Below are 22,780 nucleotides of genomic sequence, written 5' to 3'. Positions count from 1 at the left end.
AGACTATCCTGATAACTTTTTTTATTGTTGTCGTTTGCTTTTGATCACTCGAAAAATAAGGAATATTTTTTAGGAAATAGATGGAATTTTAAATATATATCAGATGTTTAGGCCAGATGCTTATTGAGTCAATGAATCATTTGCAATTGAGAAATATTTGCTCTCTCCACATGTTATTGACATCAGGAGTGCTTTTGTTATGGAGCATGTGGAGGAACAAGTCACTCTCTGAGCAATGGAGTGAACTGAGTCAGATTTTCATCAGCTTTCGCCAGAGTGGATTCTCTGAGCTTTGGCTGTTCCATGAATGAACGACGCCGGTCTCTCCTGGTCTCTCTCTCTTGGTCTCTACCCTCCTCTCCCCCTTGTTCCTCCCTTTTATGCAGCTGTATACTTTTCTCAAGCTTCTTTGAACTTCATAACTTTGAGTTCAGTTGGTCAAATTTGGTTTGCCCGGGTTTCAGTTCCATAGGATGTTGAGCTAAATACAAAATGGTGCAAATCTTACAGCCGATTTGTGATCATTAACATAAATAAGGGGGATTATCTTGAAGTCTGTGAACATTGATGAGAATTGGGAGATCTGTGTCATCTCTTAACCAGCAACTGTTCTCGTGAGTAAACAATAATCACTATCTGCCTTGTTTTCCCATACCTCTGGATCAAGGATAATATCTGCAGAACCTCAGAGGTGCTGAAGTTATAGTCCATTTGTATTTATAAAATATTTACAGGTAGACAGTTGTACTTCATTAATATATTATTATTGTGCTCGCCACGGCTTCAAAGAAAAATAACAGTTTTTGAGAGATTCAAATAGCAGCCTTTACCCCGATTTAATGTTGGGTATCGAGAAGGTAGGAAGATCTTAAAATAAATGGCGTGTGGCCCATTTAATGGGGTATCCACGTAGATTCGAAATGTCGTCATTCCTGTGAGAAGCAAACATACTTATGTGCTGTGTCCTAGAGGAAATACTATTATGTGTTTTTTTTTAATTTCTGACACACCCATTGATTTCTGTTGGTGGGTTCTTGGAGTCAGTAGGGCCACTGCTGTTTTGTGCCACCTACTTAATTGCCACCTACTTAATTGAAACTGGTTGTAAAGTTTTGGCTGAAATTTGTGTTTGGGTTATCAAGAACGCAACAGCCTTAAGAACTCTGGCAACGAGGAGGGTAAGAAGTGTTGCATTTATCTAGCTTGCTTTTTCAGTTCTGTGGGTAGTTCCTTGATGCTGTTTGGGCACTGTTTTGGTCATCTAAGCATTTCCGCAAAGCTATCTGCCCAACAGGAAATCATGAAAGTGTTAGACATGTGCCAGCTGAAAATCTCCCGCTGAAATGCTGTGGGGTTTTGCTACGTTTCTGTGGTAGGTGCTTTCTTCTGAGCTCACGCGTGAAGAAACCTCCCAGACTGGAGCTGGACCAGAAAAGAGAAGCTAGACAATGTGGCAAAGTTGACGTTTTGAAACTATTTCCACTTATTTAAACAAATCTATTACCTGTTTGAATACCTGGAAGTACTCCAGAACTTCAACAGTTTATAATTTTCTCTTGTCTAATTCCCCTGGTTTATTTTCCCAGGCCTAGTAGCTGCTGTCTTGAAATGTTCTCACTAAGAAGGCAGAGAGGTCCCTGTTTCCACAGTCTTCATCCCTGCAGTAAAGGACTGGTATTACAGTGTTGCTGCATTACGCCTCCATCCTAAAAGTCTAATAATGTTCAAGATTCAGGTCTGCAGGACGGGAACAAGGGCTCCGGGCAGGTGGTGAGCAGCGGTAAGGGTCCTCACCCTGAGAAAAGGCTATAAAATCTGATTAGGGTGGATGTCTATCAGCACAGGGGAGTGCAAGGGCTGGGTTGTCTCCTGTCTCCAGGGGAATAAGGAGCTGTTCGAGGCGTCTCACTCAGGACTTTTAGAAAGGATAAAACCCAGTGCTTTCTCAAGCAGCGGCTGGGCATGTTATTGCTTTAGTTGCGAGGGGAAATCGCCGAGGCGTGCACCATTTAGAAGGATATAAAAGCAGCTTGATATATACACACAAGTGCTCTGTGGCATCAGCAGCTGTATTCATCTAAACGCTGCGAGGGTTGACAACTCCCCTTCCTTTGGGCTATAAACCAATTTCTTGTTGTACCTTTAATTCCCCTCCTCTGTCAATAAAAAATGATCCTGTTGGCCAGGTGCAATGTCAGAAAGCAGTCCCTGTCAAGCAAAGGCATTGGCCAGTGTCCATGGGACTTTATTAAATAATAGAGCACCACAGCAAAATATGACAGAAGTCCAACATTACTGACTGCAAATAAATAAAACACCAGTCCGTGACCACAGGGAAAAACTCAAGCTATTTTGCACACAAATCTCTGGCCCTTGAAGAGGCTGGGGGAAGGGAAATTTAGTTCCTTTCATAATGTTAACCAGACCTGTTTCCTAGTCAGCACTGAGCTTGCCATTTTGTCTTTTCCGAGCATTTTTCCTCAAAGTGGGAAGTGAGAATCCAGCTGCAAGGGTCGGATCTGCAACTGAGCAGGGTGGACAATGCTTTCCTTCCTGACTTCAGTATTCAGGATTTCTTCTGTTTTCCCTTTTGCTCAGTTGCAGCCTGTGCTTCCCATGCCTTTAGGACAAAGCTTAGCATCAGAATCCTGCACACTGTCTTCTACTATGTCTGGATTAACAAATTAACTTTTGACATGCTTTCCTCCTCAAGTCACTTTACCGGCAATGTTTCTCACATCTTCTACCACGTGAGAATGGCCTTGCCATTTTTTCTTTTCCTGGGTTTTTGGCTTTTTGTTTGTGAAGAAGGAATAAATTGTGGGTGGGGACAAATGTTTCCGAAGAAGCCAATGGTTTGAAGTAGCTCTTTGCTGAGATACCAGGGCAGGCATTTTGTGACAGATTATTTAGTTTCTTACACGTTGGGGACCGAGGTGCCTCGGTGGACTCTGGTGCGATTAAAAACCTAAATCACCACCCGCTTTTGAACATTTGAACCAAGACTTCTTATGAGAATCGCTTGATGATACTGTCGGGAGTCCTGATTCCCACTTTGCCTTCCACCTTCATGTCAGATTGATTTCGAGTGATTTTTCCCAGTAGCAGGGGAAGTCTCATAAGTGCCTTGGGGGCACTTTCCTATTGCGTTCTAGCTTGGTGTTCCTCACCTCAGCATGTTCCTTAATTTAGTTTCTATGAATGACGAGACACTTTCCCACAGAGGAACATCTTCCCCCACAGTTTGAGCCATGCCTGGGAGAACGACACCTATCACTCAGTTTGAACACAGCTCCATTCCAGTGATATTGGCAGACCAACACAGATATTTTCTTTCCATTTCTGTTTATTATAGGTGGGTCCCACAATACGGTGATATAAATCTGATCTCATTCATACTTCTGATGTGCTTGCCTGCCCCATTTTTCTTCACCCCGCTTTCACAGTCCTTGAAGATATACAGCTGCCACTTGTCAGTATAACTGCAGCCTCCATGGATCCATGTTCCTTGATGTCCACCTGTATTCTTGCTCTTTATTTAGGTTGAAATGTCCATAGCACTTAAAAGGGTTGAGCACTTTTGGAAAAATACAGTTTTTATCACATGCCTTTGCCCACATCAGAGGCCAAGGGAAGTTGCCTGATGCATGAGGTGTGTGGAAGGAGTTAACAGCTTGTAAAATAGATGGAGACCTTACAGCATAACCAGAAAACAGTTCCTGGCAATATCAGAGTTTGCTTTTCCTGCTTAAAACTCCATTCCCTTTCCTTTCTAAGCCACTCTGCTCTTGATCTTCTCTTCCTGGCCAGTCACTGTAGAATTCATAAAGGTTTGTAGAGGCCACACTGGAGAAGAAATCCTGTTCTGTTTGAAAACCACTTTTATTTGCATTTTCTTTTAAATGGTATGTAGAAAATTAGTCAGTCATGTGTGAGGAGAAAAGCTAACATCCCTTGTAACCAAGCAGTTGAATGCTCTATATACCTGGGCAAACAGGTTGTAGAAGCTGCAATTAACCACCTTTGACTGTATAGTAACTTCAAGTTTTCAACTTTCATGGCCACTTGTTGGTGTTTGCAGAGAATTTCTACAGCTTATGGTAACCTTTAGCCCAGCACAAACCTTCAGGAATAAGTGCAAAATCTCTGTCAATTCCGTATGGGGCATATGGTTAATATTACACTATGGCTTAGCTCTTTTTTGTTTGTTTGTTTGTTTGGTTTTTTTTGTTTGGTTTTTTTTGTTTGGTTTTAAGTACATCTGAGTCCATCAGCTCCCATTCAATATCAGCTTTAGGGCTGCCTGAAAGACTATGTTGATACTAAAATACAAAGCATCTCATTTGCAAGACAGTTGCACATAGGGTTCTCATTATTCTGGGTGCTGTACAAACATTTTAAAAGAAACAGTTCCTTCCCCACGACGTGCTCACCATCTAAAGAAATGCAGCAGAAAAAGGGGCAGGAGGTGGAGGCACAAAGTAATCCTGCAGTGTCTCGGGTGAGATGACACAGCCGACGACTGATGGGGCCAGGAATAGGACCCAGAAGTCCTCGCCCGTGTTGCCTCTCTCACCCACTATGTTCCCAGGGTGGACTCTTATTTTAAATGTTTGTGAAACATCTGCATGTATAAAAGACCAAATCATAAACCAATTGCAGTTTTCCGCCTTTCTGTTCTGTCAGAAACATTGTTTTAAGAGCAGGGAAGGAGGACAGAAAGATCTGTTAAGCAACATCCCACGAGCAATATAAATCTCCTGAGAAAATAATGCTGCTTCTTCATCCTATCTGATTCCTGAAAGGCTTTCGTCCCTCGTAGGATGGTATTCGCTTGGTGTCCCAACATGTTCCCAAGGAGAAATGTTGTGCTGGGCAGGCGGCAGAGCCCAGCTGTGATCCTGGCAGGACACGAGAGGAGGGATGAAAGGCAGTGGGTGTCCCAGCTGGCCTGCTAGTGTTTGGACACTGTCACTTCTTTTCCTGCAGCTTAAAGGAGACAAGGGCAGCGGTATGGAAAATTAAGTCTCTCTCTGATTTCCTCAGCCTCGAACAGGGGTGTTGCCGTGCCTGCGCCTCCTTCTTTAAATTGTTGACTTAATGTGATGTTTTGCCTCAGTGTCTGACACCTGTTTATTGTGCTCTTCTGTCATAGAATCATAGAATCATAGAATCGTTCATGTTGGAAAAGACCCTTGGGATCATCGAGTCCAACCATCTACCCTACTCTACAAAGTTTTTCCCTACACCATATCCCCAAACACCACATCTAAATGACTCTTAAACTCATCCAAGGATGGTGACTCAACCACGTCCCTCGGCAGCCTGTTCCAGTCCTCCTTGAATAGAGAACGTGGGTGCTTAGATAGGCAGTGCTATAAAAGACCCAGACCAGGTACAGTCTTTCATCCAGGCTTATAGCACGGGACAGAACCAGAAAGGCTGGGGATGAAATGACCACCATGGCAGGGGAGCACAAAGGGCTCTGGCTTGTGCCTTGGGAGGGAAAGAGCTCAGGTGGCCAAAGTGGTTGATGGCGTCTGCTCTACCCATTTCCCCAAGGTGCCTACTTGTGCAGGGGCAGCAGCAGAGGCAGAGGTGTATCTCAGTCAAAGCAGTTCACAGATTGTGGTATTGGAGCAGCCCCCCTTTTATCAGCAGCCGGAACAGACAGGATTGTTGCTGAGATGGGAGAGTTCACGTCCTCCTGCTGCCACCCCAGTGCAGGGACCCAGTGACTGCTAGGACAGGGGAGGTGGCAATGGCTGATGATCATGCTTTGAATTGCTGTCTGTCTGCTCAAGCACTTTGATAGGACCTTCTGCCTGCAAGTCTCTCAGCTCCCTGTGAGCATGAGTGACCTAGTCTCCATGGCATTCCCACCAATCTGGTAACACTGGGATTGTACCTAACACAAGCGGGAGCTCTGGGCAACTCAGAAAGTCAAGCCACGGGTGTTCAAAATTGTGTACTCTAATAGTGAATGACCAGAATTTAAAAGATTCTTTTGAAAATCTGGGTTCTAACAACTTCCCCAAAGCTGCAGCAAACCGTTGGGAAAGTCACCCTGCTCCATGGAGCATGGAGACAGGCGGTTACATGCACAGGGGAAAAGTCAATGCCCCTTGCAGAGAATTTTACCATTGAAAAATTGGTGGTCTTTGAAAAGAAGTGTCAAAAAATGTTTCCCGCATCATTCAGAGGTGTCAGCTCTTCAAGAGCAGATTGAAGGAATCACTGTTGGGAGAGAAACTGTAAAAATCAGGATGGCTTCTTTTCTTGTCCTCCCCTGCAGCGACCATTTAGGTTAGGATAAAAGCTGAGTCCAGGTTACCTTTCCTGGGACTTCTTTCTGGGAAGGCTTTGATACAAAAGCTGGGTAAATGAAGGAAAAGTGTGTAATCTGAGAGATTGCTGAAGGGACTGAGGTGTGAAGGAAGACAGTCAGTGACTGATGGTTTTTTTTCCTTATTTCTAAATCACGGGGAATATAAAAGTCTGCCTGATTATGACTGTGCACTAATTTAAAACATTAAGATGAGCGGTTAAAAGTGGGTGCCTAAATCTAACCCCCTTAAATGTATAGTTAAACGTCTAAGCAGAGAGGCTGCTGATGTCTGTGGCAGGAGACCCCTTTGCTGCAGTGGGTTTGCTGGACTTTTGCTGGACTTTAGTAAAAGCCCTGAGCATCTGACAGCTCCTGCTGAAGCCCTGGTTAAAATAATTTTCCATTTCCCAAAAGTGCTGAATTATGGATTTAAGAACCCGACTCTAGGCACTGTTTTTGTCTATGTGAAAGATCTTGTTACAAGTATAATATAATAAATCGTACTAAAAAGATTTATGGCTTTTTTGCCTTTTTTGCTAGTGAATAGATGGAAAAAATCAGATTTTTTTTTTTTTTTTAATGTTTCTCAGTCAGTAGGGATTGCACTGGGAATTGTGCTAGGAGCTCTCGCCTCCCAAGCTATTCTCCAAACAAGGCTGTTTTCCCTGAGCCAGCTGAGCTGGTGGGCCCACTCGAGCATGGGCCCTTCTGGCTCCGAGCACACACCGAGGATGCACAGGGGTCGCAGCTGGTGCTTTGTGCCAGTAGGAAGTGGTGACGAGCCATCCCAGCCCTCTGAGATGAAGGACGTGTTTGAAATCTCCCTCCTCACGTCCTCTTCTTTTCAATTTTCAGTCTTGCCCATCCAAACTGTGCCCAGAGTGCCTCAGCTCTGCCCGCAATGAATGCCATTTGAGGGAAAAAGACAAAACGCAGCAAAAAGCCCCCAGCCACGGCAGATCTGTGAAATCTTAAGGCAACTTCGCTGACAGTAAAAGTTCTGCAACTTCAGCAAGCAGCTCTGCTCTGTCCGGCCAGAGAGCCACGTTTCCTTATTCCTAATTAATAGCAAGTCGCGGGGCAGGAGAGCAGCATGGTAGGTATGGTACCGAAACGCTGCTTCTCCCGGTGCCCTGCTCGTCCTGGTCCCTGTCCCTGCTTGCTCCTGCCTGCCACTTCGTCCCACCTTTTGTCACCATCTGTACATGGTTAGCTGGAGAATGTTTATTATATAATTTAGTTAACTTTGGAGCTGCGGAGCCTGCCCGTTTGATGTGCCCTCCTGTTAATGCAAAGCACACCATTACTAGTTAATGATCATGAACTGTCATCACAGTCACTTTGAAAAGGTGACAGTGATGAATGGAGCCGGCGGCTCCCAGGGAGGTTGATCACTGAATGGACAGTAAAGTTTATTTAAGCCCCGGCCTGATAATGGCTCTGCATATTTTAGATGGGTTGTTTCCACTCACTTCTGGGATAGCAGACATTCCCGAAATGATGCGTCCCCACTGCTGCCCCCCACCCCCCCATGTCATGCTCTCTTATGGTAAGAAAAAGTCTCCCCCAGCATTTCTGCATCCGCTGCCCCAACTGCTCCCCGGCCGTGCTGCAGTTCTCTGGCCAAAAGAGGAGAAACCCCTGGGCAAAATTTCCTCCGAGCTTTGAAGAAAGGAAAAGCCCCTCTCAGAGCCGTTTCCTGAGTGGGTCTGCACAGCTGCTCTGCAGGCTGGGGAAGGGGCTCACCCCCCGATTTCACTTACCGGGGCTCTTTTGGCAGGATCACGGCTGCCCACCTAGCGTGAGGGCTTGGGGATGGGACTGAAAATAAAACCTGCATCTCGTTGGGCGTTCCTAATGGGGGCCAGGAGCCAGCGGCGGCAGGCCTCGGAGCTGGGAGACAACCCGGTGCTTTCGGGTTGGGAGCCTCCAGGTCCCAAGATAAACAAATCTGCTGGTGAGAGTGACCAGCGTTAGGTCAGGCTAAGGGTCGCTCGAAGGTCAAGCCGCCCCACAGCTTGGATATTTTGGTTGTGTATTTACCTTCCCAAAATGCACGGTGCCCTGGAAGGCTCCTCGCTCCAGGTCGCGGAGCCGGGATCAATCTGCTAGCCAGTCCCCATGGGGGTGGACATCCCTGGGACTTCCCCAGGGAAAGACCCCCAGGAGAGCAGGGTCTTGGTGGCACGACTGGGGAGAGGGAGTGAGAGGACCTCTGAAGGGCGATAGCTCTCGGGGTAGGCAAGGTCTCCGTGCATCTGGGAGCAGGCAGAAGGTGCATGCGGTGGTTTATGTTGGCAAACAGGCGTGGTTTTCTCAAGCTATGTCAAACCTGGAGCTTCATCACCTGACAGGAGCCCAGGCTGCCAGATTACACTGCCAGAGCCTCACACATGCAGCGATCTGGTCTGGCTTAAAGAGCTGGAGGCTCTTGAAAATCTAAAGAAACAGAGAAAAGTCTGAGACACTCGTCATTTTTCTCTTTCTGACTTTTGAATCTTTAGCAGATCAGGCTTTCAAGCTTTACTGTGCAACCAGAAGGGCTAGAAATGTCCTCTTATTTTTCCTAAGATGTGGAAGTAGAGATATTTGATGAAAAGACTCAAATTAAAGCCGTGGGGAAGCCATACCAGTGTCCACTAAAGGCTGATCACTGGCAACACTGCAGAAGCTCAGCTGCACTGACCCTCACCCCAGTACATCAGAAACAGTTCTTCTTGGGACTTGGGTCAGGGCATGCTGCCTACAAACAAGCCAGTTCCCATGATATATATGGCGAACGTTCTGTGAATGTCTAGATGTTCAGCTTGTTCTCCTGGCTCACCCATTCATCAGGGATGGTCCTGCTCTACCCCATGTGGTTCCCTGGACAGATTCAGAGGAAAGCTGGCAGGGTGAGATGAAAAAGAAAGGAACCACACATCCACACACCTGTCTACAGAAAATAAGTAGTCCTCAAAGCTTTAATATGGGAGTTCAGATGAGAGGAGGGAGGGAACCAAAAATATTCTGTGATTCTGTGATTCTGTGATTCTGTGAACTGAGTGACACAAAAAGCTGTGCTGGGGACAGGAACAACTGTGTTGCAGCTTTGGTAGAGTCACAGCCTGAAGGGAAAGGGTTGGGGAACTTCTACAGACACACGCACAAATGTCTGAAACACACTGAAAGCATTTCTTGCTACATAATTTTTGATCCGTTCTCCATCGCAGTTACAGGACAATATTTCGAGGTTTTATCCTCATTAGAAGGATGAGGAGGAGCCTGACATCCAACAGTAGCTTCTGGACGATCTGCTGGTATGTAATACTTGTATGGCGTGATCAAAACCAGGAGGTGTTAGGTCTTAGCTCCACAAGAAAATCGTATCAATGTAAGTAGGTAATAATTCATCTAAAGTTTAAACAATATCAAACTTCTCTTTCAAAGCAAAATGAGGACACTGCCACAAGGGAGCCACATTAACCAGCCCATTTATAAACTGACAGGGCTTTTTCTGGTAGACAAGTCTATAAACCACTTTCTGGTATCTCAAATAGCAAGTTATCATGCACATTTAGGGGGTAACAATGGGCTTTTAGGAAAAATAAATCAATGGGTGGAATTAATGATCGCTTTCATTGTCAAAATAAATGTTTTAAGTGAGCCACAGAGAGGGAGGCAAATTATTCTCATGAAGTTCTGAGGTTTGGGGGCGATGCCAGGGAGCTGCTGGTGGCGGGGGGCTGTCGAGCCCGGGCAGCGCGGGTGTTCGCAGCAGTATTTCAAAGCAGAGCCACGTCCTTCGGAGAGGGATCTCCCCATCGGTGGCACCCGGGCAAGGCGGGAGGCCATCCATCAGCGGTGGCACTGGGCTTCACCGCCATGAGAAGCTTTCCTCCGACCTTCCCGGCACAGGGATCGGGCCGAAGGAAAGCCACCCTCATCTCCCTTCTCCGGCCCCATGCACCGAAGGGAGACGACTGTCCTTTTAAATTTGGGTTGAGACATTTTACCCCAGCGTCTGCAAACATTTAGACACAGAGCTGCTGCTGTTAACTGCCAGCCCATTGTCTGCCAGTGACAGTTTTCTCTGAAAGTCGCTTACCAGGGGGTGAATGTTGATTGAGCAAATGAGCACAAAGCGGGGAAGCCGCTGGCTGCGAATTGTGCTGCTGTTAGTTTAAATAACTTGAATAGAAATGCCATTATCCCGGGTGAGTCAGGGGAGCCGGGAGGAATATTCACAGAGAGCAAAATTTGCCGGCAGTGACTAGCACAGCGAGATGGATGGAGCGTTTGGCCTTGATTGAGCTGTCACCCCGGGTATGCTTATTGTACCCAGCTCACTGCCTTCCAATGTGATTTAATCTGAGGCTTCTCCCTCCCTCCCAGCCTTCCTCGCTCTGCAGCATTTAACCTGTGCTCCCTCTTCCCGACACAGCGTAGCCAAACCACGCACAGCCAAGGGGTCTGCTGCAGTCTCAGCGCGTATGCTCCCAGTCCTGTATGTTCTGCCTGTTTATTTCCCCCCCTTTTTTTTTTCTGTGGGACCTGCACCAGGATGATTTATACCTTCTGCAGCCGGTGTGCAGGCCAGCACAGCCAGCTGCTCAGAGGAGCTTGCTGGGCTCTAGCACAGCCAGGGCAGAAGCTCCAGCTGAAATGTGGCTGGCAGGCATCCCCCTCACTGGTGTGATAACACCCACAAAACTGCCAACAAGGTGGGGATCAAAGGGTCTCTGCTCCATGCGAAATGCTTACTAAAGCTGGCTGATCCTCCTGGCTGATGGAAGGGCAGTGGAGACAGGGGAAGAGAAACCACTGCTCGTGCCACAGCTCAGCCACTACCACCGTTGCTGTGTGTGTGCGGGGAATGGCCACACAGGTAAGAGGAGTCTCCAAGGTCTGACTCACAATGCTATTAGTGTTACAGATTTCAGACAAGAGTGGCTTCACCATAGCTGTGTTTGCCACATCCTTTTCCTGAGGTGTTTTCCAGCCTCTGCTGCCATGCGTGAAGCAGCATCCCTTGGGCAGAGAGGTCTGTCCCCACAGGGGGCAAGGAGAGGACATGGAGAGGACAGTGGTGCCTGGATCTGGCAAACTCTTTGGCCAACAAAGAGCAAGGAGAGGAAGGAGAGCCCTGAGCATTCAAAAAGTGGGGAAACACCCACCCAAGTGGAAGAAGTGAATGCTGCCTGATCAAATGGCAGTGAAATGAACATTTAAGAGAGATGAAACATCTGATAAATTAACATTTGCTTAAAACGGCATCTGGTCTGATTCCCATGGCTGGGTAATTTGTGAGTGTGAGGCATTGTGGCTGCAGATAGAGACAAGCAGGATGCATTATTCAGGTTATTTTCTCACTTGAATTTGCTCAGAAGATGGGGGATCTTCCTGCCTTGCACCCCTGTGGGGGTAGCAGTGTCAGTGCCCAGCATCTGAGCTTCACAGGGAGCAGGATATTTGATTACAGGAGACAGACGTTGGTAGTTGATGCCATTAGTGCTGTTTTCCCAAGCTGGTGTGAACACAGTAAAGCAAAGACTGTATAAAAGTGAAAGTCTTCAGTGCTTCCTACCTGGAGGGCACACCAATTTGGCTTGCTGCAGGAGGAAGGTAACACCCCACAGCTTATAGCTCTGTCCTGAGCCACCAAGCTCCTTGTGGAGGCAAGAAGTGAATCATATCTCATGAATAGTGAGGTCTACCCACCAAGAGCCTCTCAAGTTGTGTTCTAGTTACTTTTCCCCCACTGCGCTCTCTGCTCTGCCGTGCACAGGCCCACACCAAAGCCATTGCATGGCCAGATTTTTGGCAAGCAGCTGGAGTGCTGGGGCGAGGGACAGGGAGCCAAGCAGCATCTCTGTCTCCCTCTCCGCAGGTGCCATGTGAAAGCCTCATCCTCTCTGCAGAGTGGGTGTGTTCACTGAGCAGGGTGGACAGGAGAAGCTCTGCAGGCTGGGAGAAGGGATGGCACCAGGGACACCTCGTAAGCCCCTGGGCACATGGGGAGGCTGCCATTTGTCTCGGCAGCACAGCGTAGCCACAGAGCACAGCCTGTCAGGTCTTCATGCAGGTCTGGGTAAAGTACTTGTTAACACCCTCCTGCCAAGTATCGGCACCAACCCTGAGAGCAGGGAGTTGCCTGTCTTCAAGGTTGTCCCTCTGCTTGCTCCAAGCTTGGTGCTCCCCACAGCACAGTCCTGATGTCCAGCTGGTGGGAGGGACTCTGACCCCCTGCCTTGTGCTAAAGCTGTTAACCAGACCGAGCCGATCTCTTTTAGCACCAGCCTTGGCTTTCATGGCTAGCACAATGCATCTGGCATGAGGGGTCAGGGCAGCAAAGCCTGCCTGAGTGGGAGTGATGGTCTGCCTGGTGGCAGAGGATGCTTTGCCTGGTGGGTCTGGACATAGAAAGTATCAGTACAGGGCAACTCAGGGACCATCCAGTTTAGGTTGTCACCCACACACAAAAAGGATCAAAAAAGAGGAAATTTTTTCATGCTAGCAGGTAAAGCTTCCACATCATCAGCAATATCTATGCCCATAAATTAAATGAGGCCAGGATGTAGCTGTTCTGTATCACTGAATTGCTAGCACTGTACCTGCATGGTTTTGGCTCATGCTAGTTATCACCTCCCTGAGATGAGAGTATTTCAGGTGTTTGCAAAAGCTGTGCCCACCGAGCACATCGGTTGTGGCTGGGCTGTTTTGAGAGGCTCTGAACTGCGCTGGGCTAGCAGGCTTCAGGGCTAGGCACCTGGAGCATTTTATTTACTTAGAAAGATGTAACCATCCTTTATTTCCCTGCTGCAGCACGCACTTGGCACTCGGCAGAGCTAGGTTCCTGCAGTGATCCTGCAGCAGGCAGGAGGCAGCATGGCTTGAAAGAGAGCCCTGGCTTCAGGGAACCTTTCAGGGCTCCACACACTTTGGTTTTACCCTGTGTTGCTGCTCCATCATTGTCCCAGAGCCGTCCTTCTCCCTCCACGCTGCCTGCTGCATCCCCTCTGTGCCGCCCACGTCCCAGGAGCTGGTGCTCAAACCTTCCTGCGCCTGCACTCCCCTCTCCCTCAGCCCCACGCTTCATCTTTCTCCTGACCGACTGTCCACACCTACTCTTGTATCACCTCTTTATGAAAACACATCCCCTGCACTGCTTTTCTGCTCGCAGGAGCCACACACAGAGTCATGTTGCCACGCGCGCCGGCTGGCACGGCCATGCTGACTGCTTAGGCAGGGGGACTGGCAGGGGACACAGAGGTGTCACCCTCGCCGCCATCCACACTGACACTGAGCTGGACAATGTAAAGCCAGCTTAATGCTGTTTTCTTCGTGGCAAGGCCTTCATTTACACCTCAGCTGGTATAAATGATGCCAGGGTTTAGCAGTCAATTTAATCCTTTTACTGCTGGTGTGAAGGAATGTGTGCTCGCCAGCGGGGACTGCCCCACACAGATCCATCCTCAGCCACCTCCTTTGCTCCTGGAGGTTAGAAGTTCAGCAAGGGCTCTGCCTGCGGAAGGGTTTTCAGCATCCCCAACTCACTGGGGAAACGGTGTGCAGTGAAGCATCCTCGGGCACAGGGATGCGAGCGTGCCTGCCCCGGGCTGGACGGGTATAGGCTATACACAGCTGGGGTTCTGGACCAGCAGACAAAGGGAGCCTGTAGAGCTGCTGGGATTTGTGGTTATCAGCGGCTGGGGCAGGAAACGTCCCACACCACAATAACCTCAACTCCACCTTATGTCAGCAAGCCCTACAAACAGAAGGACCTGGCCACGGGCTTTTGCACAGCCTGGTACTGTACACCGGAGCCTGCTCACATGGTGAACGGACGGAAAAACAACATGACTGGCCTGTTCTGATGGCAAGCAGATAAACCCTCGCTCCGCTCAGACGGGTATTGTTTCCTTCCCACCGGCCTTCTTGCTGCCACCGCCAAGCACACGATAAAGCTTTGGCTTTTTATAGGGCTTCTGTTTGAGTTTGTGCCGATTTCAATGCAGTCATTCAAAACGAACATGCTTGGTGAATTGTTAATTCAAGTGCCCTGGAACACGGCAGTTAGGAAAAATGTAAAGATTATTATTAACTGGTTAATTCTGGGTGCGAATTCCTGCTGTTGCTTGCATCAGAGTTAGAATTTCTTCAGCTTTCCACAGAAGTTGGCTTCAGACCCAGGGCTGGCAAGGAAGGGAGGGAATATGAGCAGATGTAAAGAGCTGTAGTTTTGGTTCTTAGGCCATAATTTTGGTCAAACTCTGATGATATTGCTGTTTCCCTGCTGCCTGAGGTGGCTGGGGTTGTTGCTCAGAAAGGAAACCAGATGTTCACGCGGGCTCTGTCAGGTACTACATCCCAGCACATCCACGTATGGCTAGAGACAGGAAAGACCTATGGGACCTTTTAGACCTGCGTCCTTATGTTGCTTATTCCCGAAAGTACTGATGATGGGTTCAGATAGTTTGCTGAATTCTCGGTGCGTTAGGGCATCCTGAGCCTCCTGCTGACATTATCTCCCCATGCTGTGGCACCCGGATGGCAGCTGCGCACCCAGGCATGCTCAGGCAGGAAGGGAAGGTGGGCAAGTGCCTGGCGCAGTCGGGCAGGAGGTTGGGTTTTTAGCTGGATAGTTTAACACAACAGCCTTTGGGAGAAAACTTGGTGCAGGTACTCTAACTACTGACAGCCTGTTTCCTTGCATTGCAGGAATGTGGGCGTTTGCTTCCTACACTATTCTAAGGTCGAACGCTCTTTCAGGAAAAATAAATTGCTAACAAAATCTTTGCAACACAAGGCAGTATTATAAAATGCTTCTCTCCCACGTGCAGCTCATCCATAGCCCTTTCCCTCAGTATGTCTTCCATGCCCTCACCTGTCACACTCTGGAAAATACTGGCCTCCTTTAAATATTTCCTGAGAGGCTGAAGTGACTTCTGTCGCTACCACAGTCACATCTGGCTGTATGTACCTGCCAAGTATGTGGCTCTCTAATCCTTCAGACCTGCTTTGATTTTCATCTGTCACAAACTGCACAGGCCGATGAGTCTTTTTTCCAGCTCAGGTAGTTCTCTGCAGCTGGTCCATGGTTTGTTGGGTTTTTTTGTACAGAATTATCTGCAGCAGCTTTTTATGTTTCCTCTGTTCATGAATTGATTTGTTTCTGCTCTGCTCCTCCTTGCCACATCCACTATGCTCACCATAATTCTGCCCACACTAAATCTTTGTCTCCTGTGAAGAGGTTAATTTTGGTTGACTGAAATATGCAGTGGGGACATGGGAGAATCTCCCATGTCCCTGTAAGTCATGTGTTTTTCCTCTTTTCCGAAGCCAAACAATACAATACAATTGGAAAAGACACAACAGCCTGGGCTCCGATGCAGTACAAAGTCTCCGCTCCGTCAACACAGTCAGCGGTGGTACTTGTCAACATCGAGTGTGCCCAAAGGTTTGGTTCGCTGCTGCTGCCGCTGCTCTGATTGGGGAGACAGCCAAGACAGCTTCACTGCCCTGGGAATGTGCAAAACTCAAGTGAGAAACAGTCCCTGGCCTGAGGAACTTGCAGTCCTGTTAGACAAGACAGATGGAGGCAGCGAGAGGAGGCACGGAGAGATCGGCGCCAGAGTGAGGAGTAATTAAATCCAGGTTCCTGCTCATGAAGGGCTGTCCAGGGCTCTAAGTTGCCCACTGAACCAGACATTGACTCTACAGTGATTTTTATAACCTCTTTTACTTGATCAGTGAATGTTTAAAACCATATTTTGACATCCCTACTTTTATTTTATTCTGTGTATTTCTGGCAAGGTTTTTTTTTGCTGCAGCACCAACTCAATAAACAGATAATTTCAAGCTGATCTGATGTCTTCCGGTTGTAAAGTCTTTCTTTGGTCATGCTGTGATCCACCTGAGGGATGGTTTTGCTCCAGCACCATCTGAAACTCTCAGGCTGGTGTATGCAGCTTGTGAAAGGTGCTGAGAGTCGTTTGCCTAAGAGCCTAATAAAATTAAACACTGTGACAATTGCTGTGGTCAGAGCAACATCTGTTTCCTCTGAAGTATCACAAGAGTGGAACATACCAGGCCAGAAGGGACAGAATTGGAAAAGAAGAAAAAAATCCTCTGAAATTAAAAAAAACCCAACAAACAACAACCCCTTCAGCAGCTACAGCGTGTCAGTGGTACATCCTGGCACCGAGGCTGGCCCAGCATGGACCTCCATGCCAGGAACACCGGGCTGGGCCAGTACTCAGCCCTGGGAGCCACATGTGGTCCCTGTGGACCCGGCCGATACCTCACATTCTTGCCACCATGCGGGGACCCCCTGGGGCTGGCGGGGCAGGAGGACCCCCGGCCAAGGAGCAGCTCCTTGTGCCTCAGGTCCTCCCCTGTCGTACCAACCTCATGGGCATGTGTGGCAGGACCTGAAGCATGGGGACTGTGACTGGCAACATGGAAACCTGGGATTATGTCTGTTACGGGAACATCAATGCCGATATCTATGTATGTGCAGACTCCAGGCTCAGGTTGGATTAGCTCCATGCAGTAAAGTCAGGTCCTCTGGATACTTCTGTGTCTCTTGCGCTTTTGTTGCCCTCCACAGGAGGCACACAGCGACTCCTCCTGCAGCTCCAATCCTTTCCCCTGCCTCAGGAAGGAAACGTTTGAAAAAGTTTTCAGCCTGATCCTCCTCCTCCTCCTTGTTAAATTTAGCACGAGCTTGTAAAGCGCCATCAGGAACAGCAATTAGAGAGCTGCACGTTTTGGTTCTTGGTTATCTGCAAGGTCAGAGAGAAGTACAGCCTGTGTTAGTGAAGGTTCTTCGCTTCTCATGAAGTTTAAACAGAGGAGTACATTAAAAATAATAAGAAAAACAAAATCTGTTAGTCTGTCTCCTGACAAACCTAAAGCCCTTCCTAACTTGCCTCCCAAAATTGCTCCTTCCATTTGCAATATTGATAAAACATCATCAGCTATGTTTAATGGTGGTTAGCTTTGATGAAGGCTGGGAAAGTCAGTGAACAGCCTGCCACTTTGTGGGGCTCCGTCTAAGTGAGGATCTTTCTGGGGGTCTCTGAGCTAATGACAGCCTGCTTGAGAGAGAATGAGGCCAGAGGATTTTCATGCTACGTGTTATATCATCCTTTGTTCTTTTTTTCCTCTTTTTCTTTTTTATCCTTTCCTTCTCCCTTTCTCCTGCCACCCATTTGGCATCACCCTCTCTTTGCTTTCAGACCTCTCCTGTGCACTGTTCCTCCTGCTGTGCATGGGTTTCAGGCCCTCTCCCAGCCTCTTTCATTGAGCCTCCTCTGTCTCTGTACCAGACTACCTTTGTCCTGACCCTGTCCAGGCTCCCTTCGGTCTCTGGGACTCTCTCCTGCATTCACCCCGGTCCCCCTTTCCCTCACGCAGGGTCCCTGCCTGTCCATGCCACTCCTGGGGGACAGCCCAGTGGGTGCTCCTTCTTCCACTGCCATGGTGGTGGCACCACATGTAGCAAGCTTGATAAGAACAACCGTTTTCTACAGCATGAGAAAGGGGAACAAGATGGCACACCAGTGGCATTGCTGATTGCCCCCAGGGACAGCCAACACCTCCCTCAGGCTCAGCCTGGCTTTGACTTGCTGTGGGCAGCTCTCCAGCCTTCATCCCATCTCATTCCCCTTTCTCTCTTCCCCTGCCTTAGTCCACGTCATTTCCATTGCAGCCAGAATACGCTCGCTCTTTCTTTTCTTTAATGGACCCAGGCTGAAATGTGTCTGAAGGGTATTTTTAGCAGAAAGCTTGGCAGCTTGGCAGCCCCTGGGCGTTTTGCCACCTTGAGCGAAAAATGTGCATCGGCCCGATAAGAATTACAATGGGGTGCTTGGGGGGGCCACAAGCAGGGAGCGCCCTGCCGGCTGCCTACCTGCTCCATTGGGCAAGAGAGGGTGGCCTCAGGGCTGTCCCCAACCCGCGTTTGCCCCCCATCCTGTGCCCTACCACGCAGGATGGCTTAACGCACCAGTCCCCGGCCTCTTGTATACGTTTAAAGGTATAGCAGGAGGAGTTACTGGGGAAACCATGGGAGTTAAGTGGAAGAATGCTGTCACACAACTAGAATAAGGGGATTTGCTGGGGGCAATTGTGCTGCAGGAGATGTGAATGTAGTATCTTGTCCTAAAAAGTTGCCTTGACGAGCGTAGCAACTGAGTAAAGATGGGGACGAGCGCAGGTTCCAATATCACAGCCTGAAGGTGGCTCCTTTCCCACTGCTTCTTCCCTTCGGTGGTGGTGGGGTCGGGGGTGAGGTGGTGGCCCCCTCACAGGCACGGAGTGAGTGCTGGCAGCCAGCACCGCTTGCCCCAGTGTAGTGGCTGTCACGGCTTGCTTGGGGCTGTTGTCTGCTGACGTATCAGGCAAAATATTTGTGAGTGGGGATGGCCTGCCATGGTGATTTCCAGCCACAATCAATACGGCGCTGTTGCGGGATTTTAATTTGAAAAATAAATATCACATCTGGCTAATGTTTTTTAATATCTAATTTCCGCCTCACAGTACACAGTCTACATCTTACTTAGAGAAACATTGACAACAAAATTAAACATCCCAGGCAGTGTATGAAAAAGTGCTGCTTTTTGGGCATTTTGGGGAAGGGGGAGATCATATAAACTAATGCACTTAGTTTGTTTATCTTGCTCCTGATCACCCTAGCTACCTCCATAATCAAGGAAGGGAGAGAAACTCTCTCAGGAAGTATTTTCAGGGGTAACACTGATGCTCTAAATACTCTTCAAATAGTCCTATCTTTCCTATCGACACCCCAGGGGGAGTAGCTGGCTGGCCACGTCAGGGACCGGCAGCTGTGACGACCTTTTCCAATCCACACCGCTCCAACCAGACCTGCGAAGACTGGGCCAGTCAAGCGTGATCTCTGTCTCTGGACAAATGGCTCCATCGTCCTTCAGTGCAAAGTGGAATAATTTCAAAAGGAGTGGTGCCTGAAGGCAGGCGGTGAGAATGCTCATTTGGTGCTGGGTTCATAAGGGTGGCTGCTTGTCTGCGTGCATGTGAGGGGGGATCCTGTGCCTGGAGCACAGAAATAGACAGAAGGATTGGAAGAAGTCTTCAAAAGCATCTCTCATCCCAAGAAATGACCGATTATACACATGCTGTGTTGTGAAAGGTGTTATATTTCTCCTAAGAAGTTCTCTTACCATGAGAAAGGTTTTTCGCCCTGTTCCTTATGAACAAGGGAGCAGATTTGTTCCCCTCTTCATCTATGAGCTGGTTTATGTCGTTGAGAATTGTTACTCCATCCTCATCAGTCGTCTGTTTCTTGACCTAAGCCGCCCAGTTCTTTCAGCTGTCCCATGCAAGTCGCGTTTCCCAGACCTCTGCTGTCCCTGGGCTCTCTCTAAAGGGTCCACATCTTTCCTAAAATGCATTGCCCAAAACCGGCCACATTATTATAACAGCAGCAGCATACCAGGACTGCACTGAACAAAAGGGTGATTTCGTCGTACAGGCAGTGCTGATCATTGTTCCTTCCAATATGTGGTTTGCTTTATTGGTTTTGGGTTTGGTAAGAGTGTGACTTAGAGTCTTTTCTACAGAAGTGCTGCTTAACCAGCCATTTCCGCTTGATATTTGTCCAGCTGATTATTCCTGCAGATTGTAGATCTGCAGGAATATTGTAGATTAAGGATCTACAATATTAAGGATCTACAATCTACAAGGATTATTGTAGATCCTTGCACTCTTCCCCACTGAGTTTTGTCACACTATTTCTCTAAATCGTCAAAATGATGTATTTTTTCCCCTTTACCCCCTTATTTTAAATTTAAAATTCTGGTCCTCTTTCCTAAATACCTTTATCTGCCAGGCTTGCGGTCACAGTCTGTGTTCCCTCATGCTGTGACAAATGATGCCAGATAGAGCCAGACACCAGCCCTGTGTCCCTCTCCATGTCTCTCCCCATTTTAACAACAGTCAACCAACAGCTGCTCCTTGAACTGGCTTATCCCACCAGTTTTGCATCAAAACTGTGTTTCACTTGAAGATATGTAAGGCAGCTTTATGAAGCATGTGAGACAGCACCAGCCCCACTTCCAGGCTGTGCTGAGCAGAGAAGATGCTGCTGGCGAGATAGCTGGGAGGACACCTTAGCACAGACACCCAGAGGGTCTAGGTGTTTTGCAACTCAGCTTGGCCATGCCTTAAGAAGCCAGGTATATCCCAGGTGTCTGAAGGGCATAGTGGCACCTGGGCAGAGAAGTGGAGCACTCAACCTTTGTACTTAGCTGCCTCTGGGACAGTAAAGGTTTGGTTTAGGTACCCATGCCTGTTTGCTGGCTCCAGCTCTCGCAGTGCAACCCTTCCAGTAAGGCCAAAGGGCACAAACGCATGTCAAACTGAAATGTTTCGGTCAACTGTTCTGTATATAAAAAAGCTTTCAGTGTCCATGAAATGAAGATTTTCTTTTTGAAAACTTCACTGTCCAGGAAAATACTGAATACTGAGTATTTTTATCGCAACTTACCGATGAGAAGAAATATCCAGATACTGGAAAGGGCTGCAGCCAGCAAGATTCCAACTCTCAAGCAGCTGCTGGATTTCAATGGCCATTAGCAGCACGTATTAAAAGCTAGTGAGTTGCTCCACAAGCTGGGAGTTTGAGTTACTGTGAAACCTGCATCTCACCTTCCCCTCACCCCTTCCCAGTATTAAAACCTTGAAGTGCTGCAGCACACAGAACAAAGGAGAAAGCAATAGGAGAGCAGCAAGGTCACACATCTGCTGCTTTCCACACTTTCTTATCTCTGACATCATGGGCCTCAAGGTCTTTCTTCTCATTAAAACAGCTGAATAATTGCAAACTGTACACAAAGTGACTAAACCTGTGGCCTTCTGCCTTAGTCATAATATGGGATGTCTGGCCAGGGAAGATGTTTCTTGGTGAGGCTGGGTGAAGGGGCTGAAGGAATAAGCAGCTCTGCGCAAAGGCAGCGGGAAACCTTGGCTCTTCCGCTGTCCTTTGGGCTGACAAGCTGCAGGACATCCAGCCAGGGGAATGTGGTGCCATCGACGTTGCTACTGAAAACATTGGGATGGGACCCCATCCCAACAAGCAGAGCCAGCTCTGAACAGACTTTGAGGAGCACTGGTTTGTAATGACCCCACCAGTTCTGCCTCTGCTCGAGATTTACTTTGCTAGTAGTGAAAAAATAAAAGGCCAAGGATGGGATGGGGAACTATGGACCAGGAAAATGGTGGAAAAACAAAGGATCAGGCATGTTTTAATACATCCTCATGGCTGAGGATGTATTAAAAAAGAAAGCAGAAAAGGAGGAAAAAAGAACCCTGAATCAAGAAGTCTCACATGCAGCTTGGATTTGCTCAAGCAATGCCTGTCTAAGTTTACCTCAGACCCTTCTGGCTCTTGCATCTGGTCATGTCTCTGTCTTTTGGACAGTCGCTTCTCAGGTCTGACCATTGCACTGTGGTGGCCATACCTCAAGCAGCTGCTGCTGGGACTTCTGAAAACCACACCTGCAACCACCACCCCTCTAGTCCTGGTGAAATTCGTTAATGGCAAATCATTTGTCATGACATAACGTAGGATGTAAAAGATCTGTTTCTGATGGTTGTACACGCCTCCCCACTTGGTGATTAGTGTTTAGCATCTGGAAATGCAACAGTCTGGGAAAGCTAAGGGGGTAGCAAGCGGATGGGGGTGGTCTGGGCTGTGAAAAATTATATGTGCACTGAAGTAAGTGGACAAAGATGCTCATGAGGTTCCAAAGCTTTTCCTACAGGAATAGAAATGATTGCGAAAGATGAAAATCAGGAAAAATTGTGTAACAGGTGGCTACTGACAGCAGCAGCTAAACACAAGTGTTAGTAGTTTTAGTCCTTCCTACGTTATTTGTGAAAGGTTGGAAGGCGCTGGCAGTGCAGCTCTGTGGTCCTCCCACCTAACACTGGCCTCACAGCTCCTCCCCACACATCGTCCCTGCAGTGAGACCTGCAGCTTGCCTTTGCCTGAAACACATCCACCAGCAAGGCTGCCACCCTTTTCTGGCATGCTGCTCATCCTCACTGGTAAAAATATGGTTCTTAGTTATCACATAACTTTTTTTTTTTTTTTTTTAATCTGGTTTCAACTTCCAGCTCTTTATGTTGTGTCTTCCTCTGCCCAGAAGAAGAGGCTTTTGCTACATGATGCCATTTCCTTCTGAATGAACGTGTAGCATCAGCAAGTCAACTCAGCCTTCTTTTAGAAAGCTGAGCACTAAGAGTTGGTGCCTTTGTTCTGTATTTTCCTGCACATCTTCTACTTTTTGGGGCATTTTTGAAAGTGTGGACACTCAGACCAAGAGCCAGTATCTTACTGGTGCTCTCTCCACTTCCCTTTCCCTACTTGGTGGGACCTCACTACACCCTTCTCACCTTACCAGAAGCAGTAGGAACAGAGGTAGTGCT

This window comes from Numenius arquata, chromosome 4 (assembly GCF_964106895.1).
Source record: "Numenius arquata chromosome 4, bNumArq3.hap1.1, whole genome shotgun sequence".
Classification (NCBI taxonomy): domain Eukaryota; kingdom Metazoa; phylum Chordata; class Aves; order Charadriiformes; family Scolopacidae; genus Numenius; species Numenius arquata.
Note: the sequence above shows the minus strand (reverse complement) of the source record.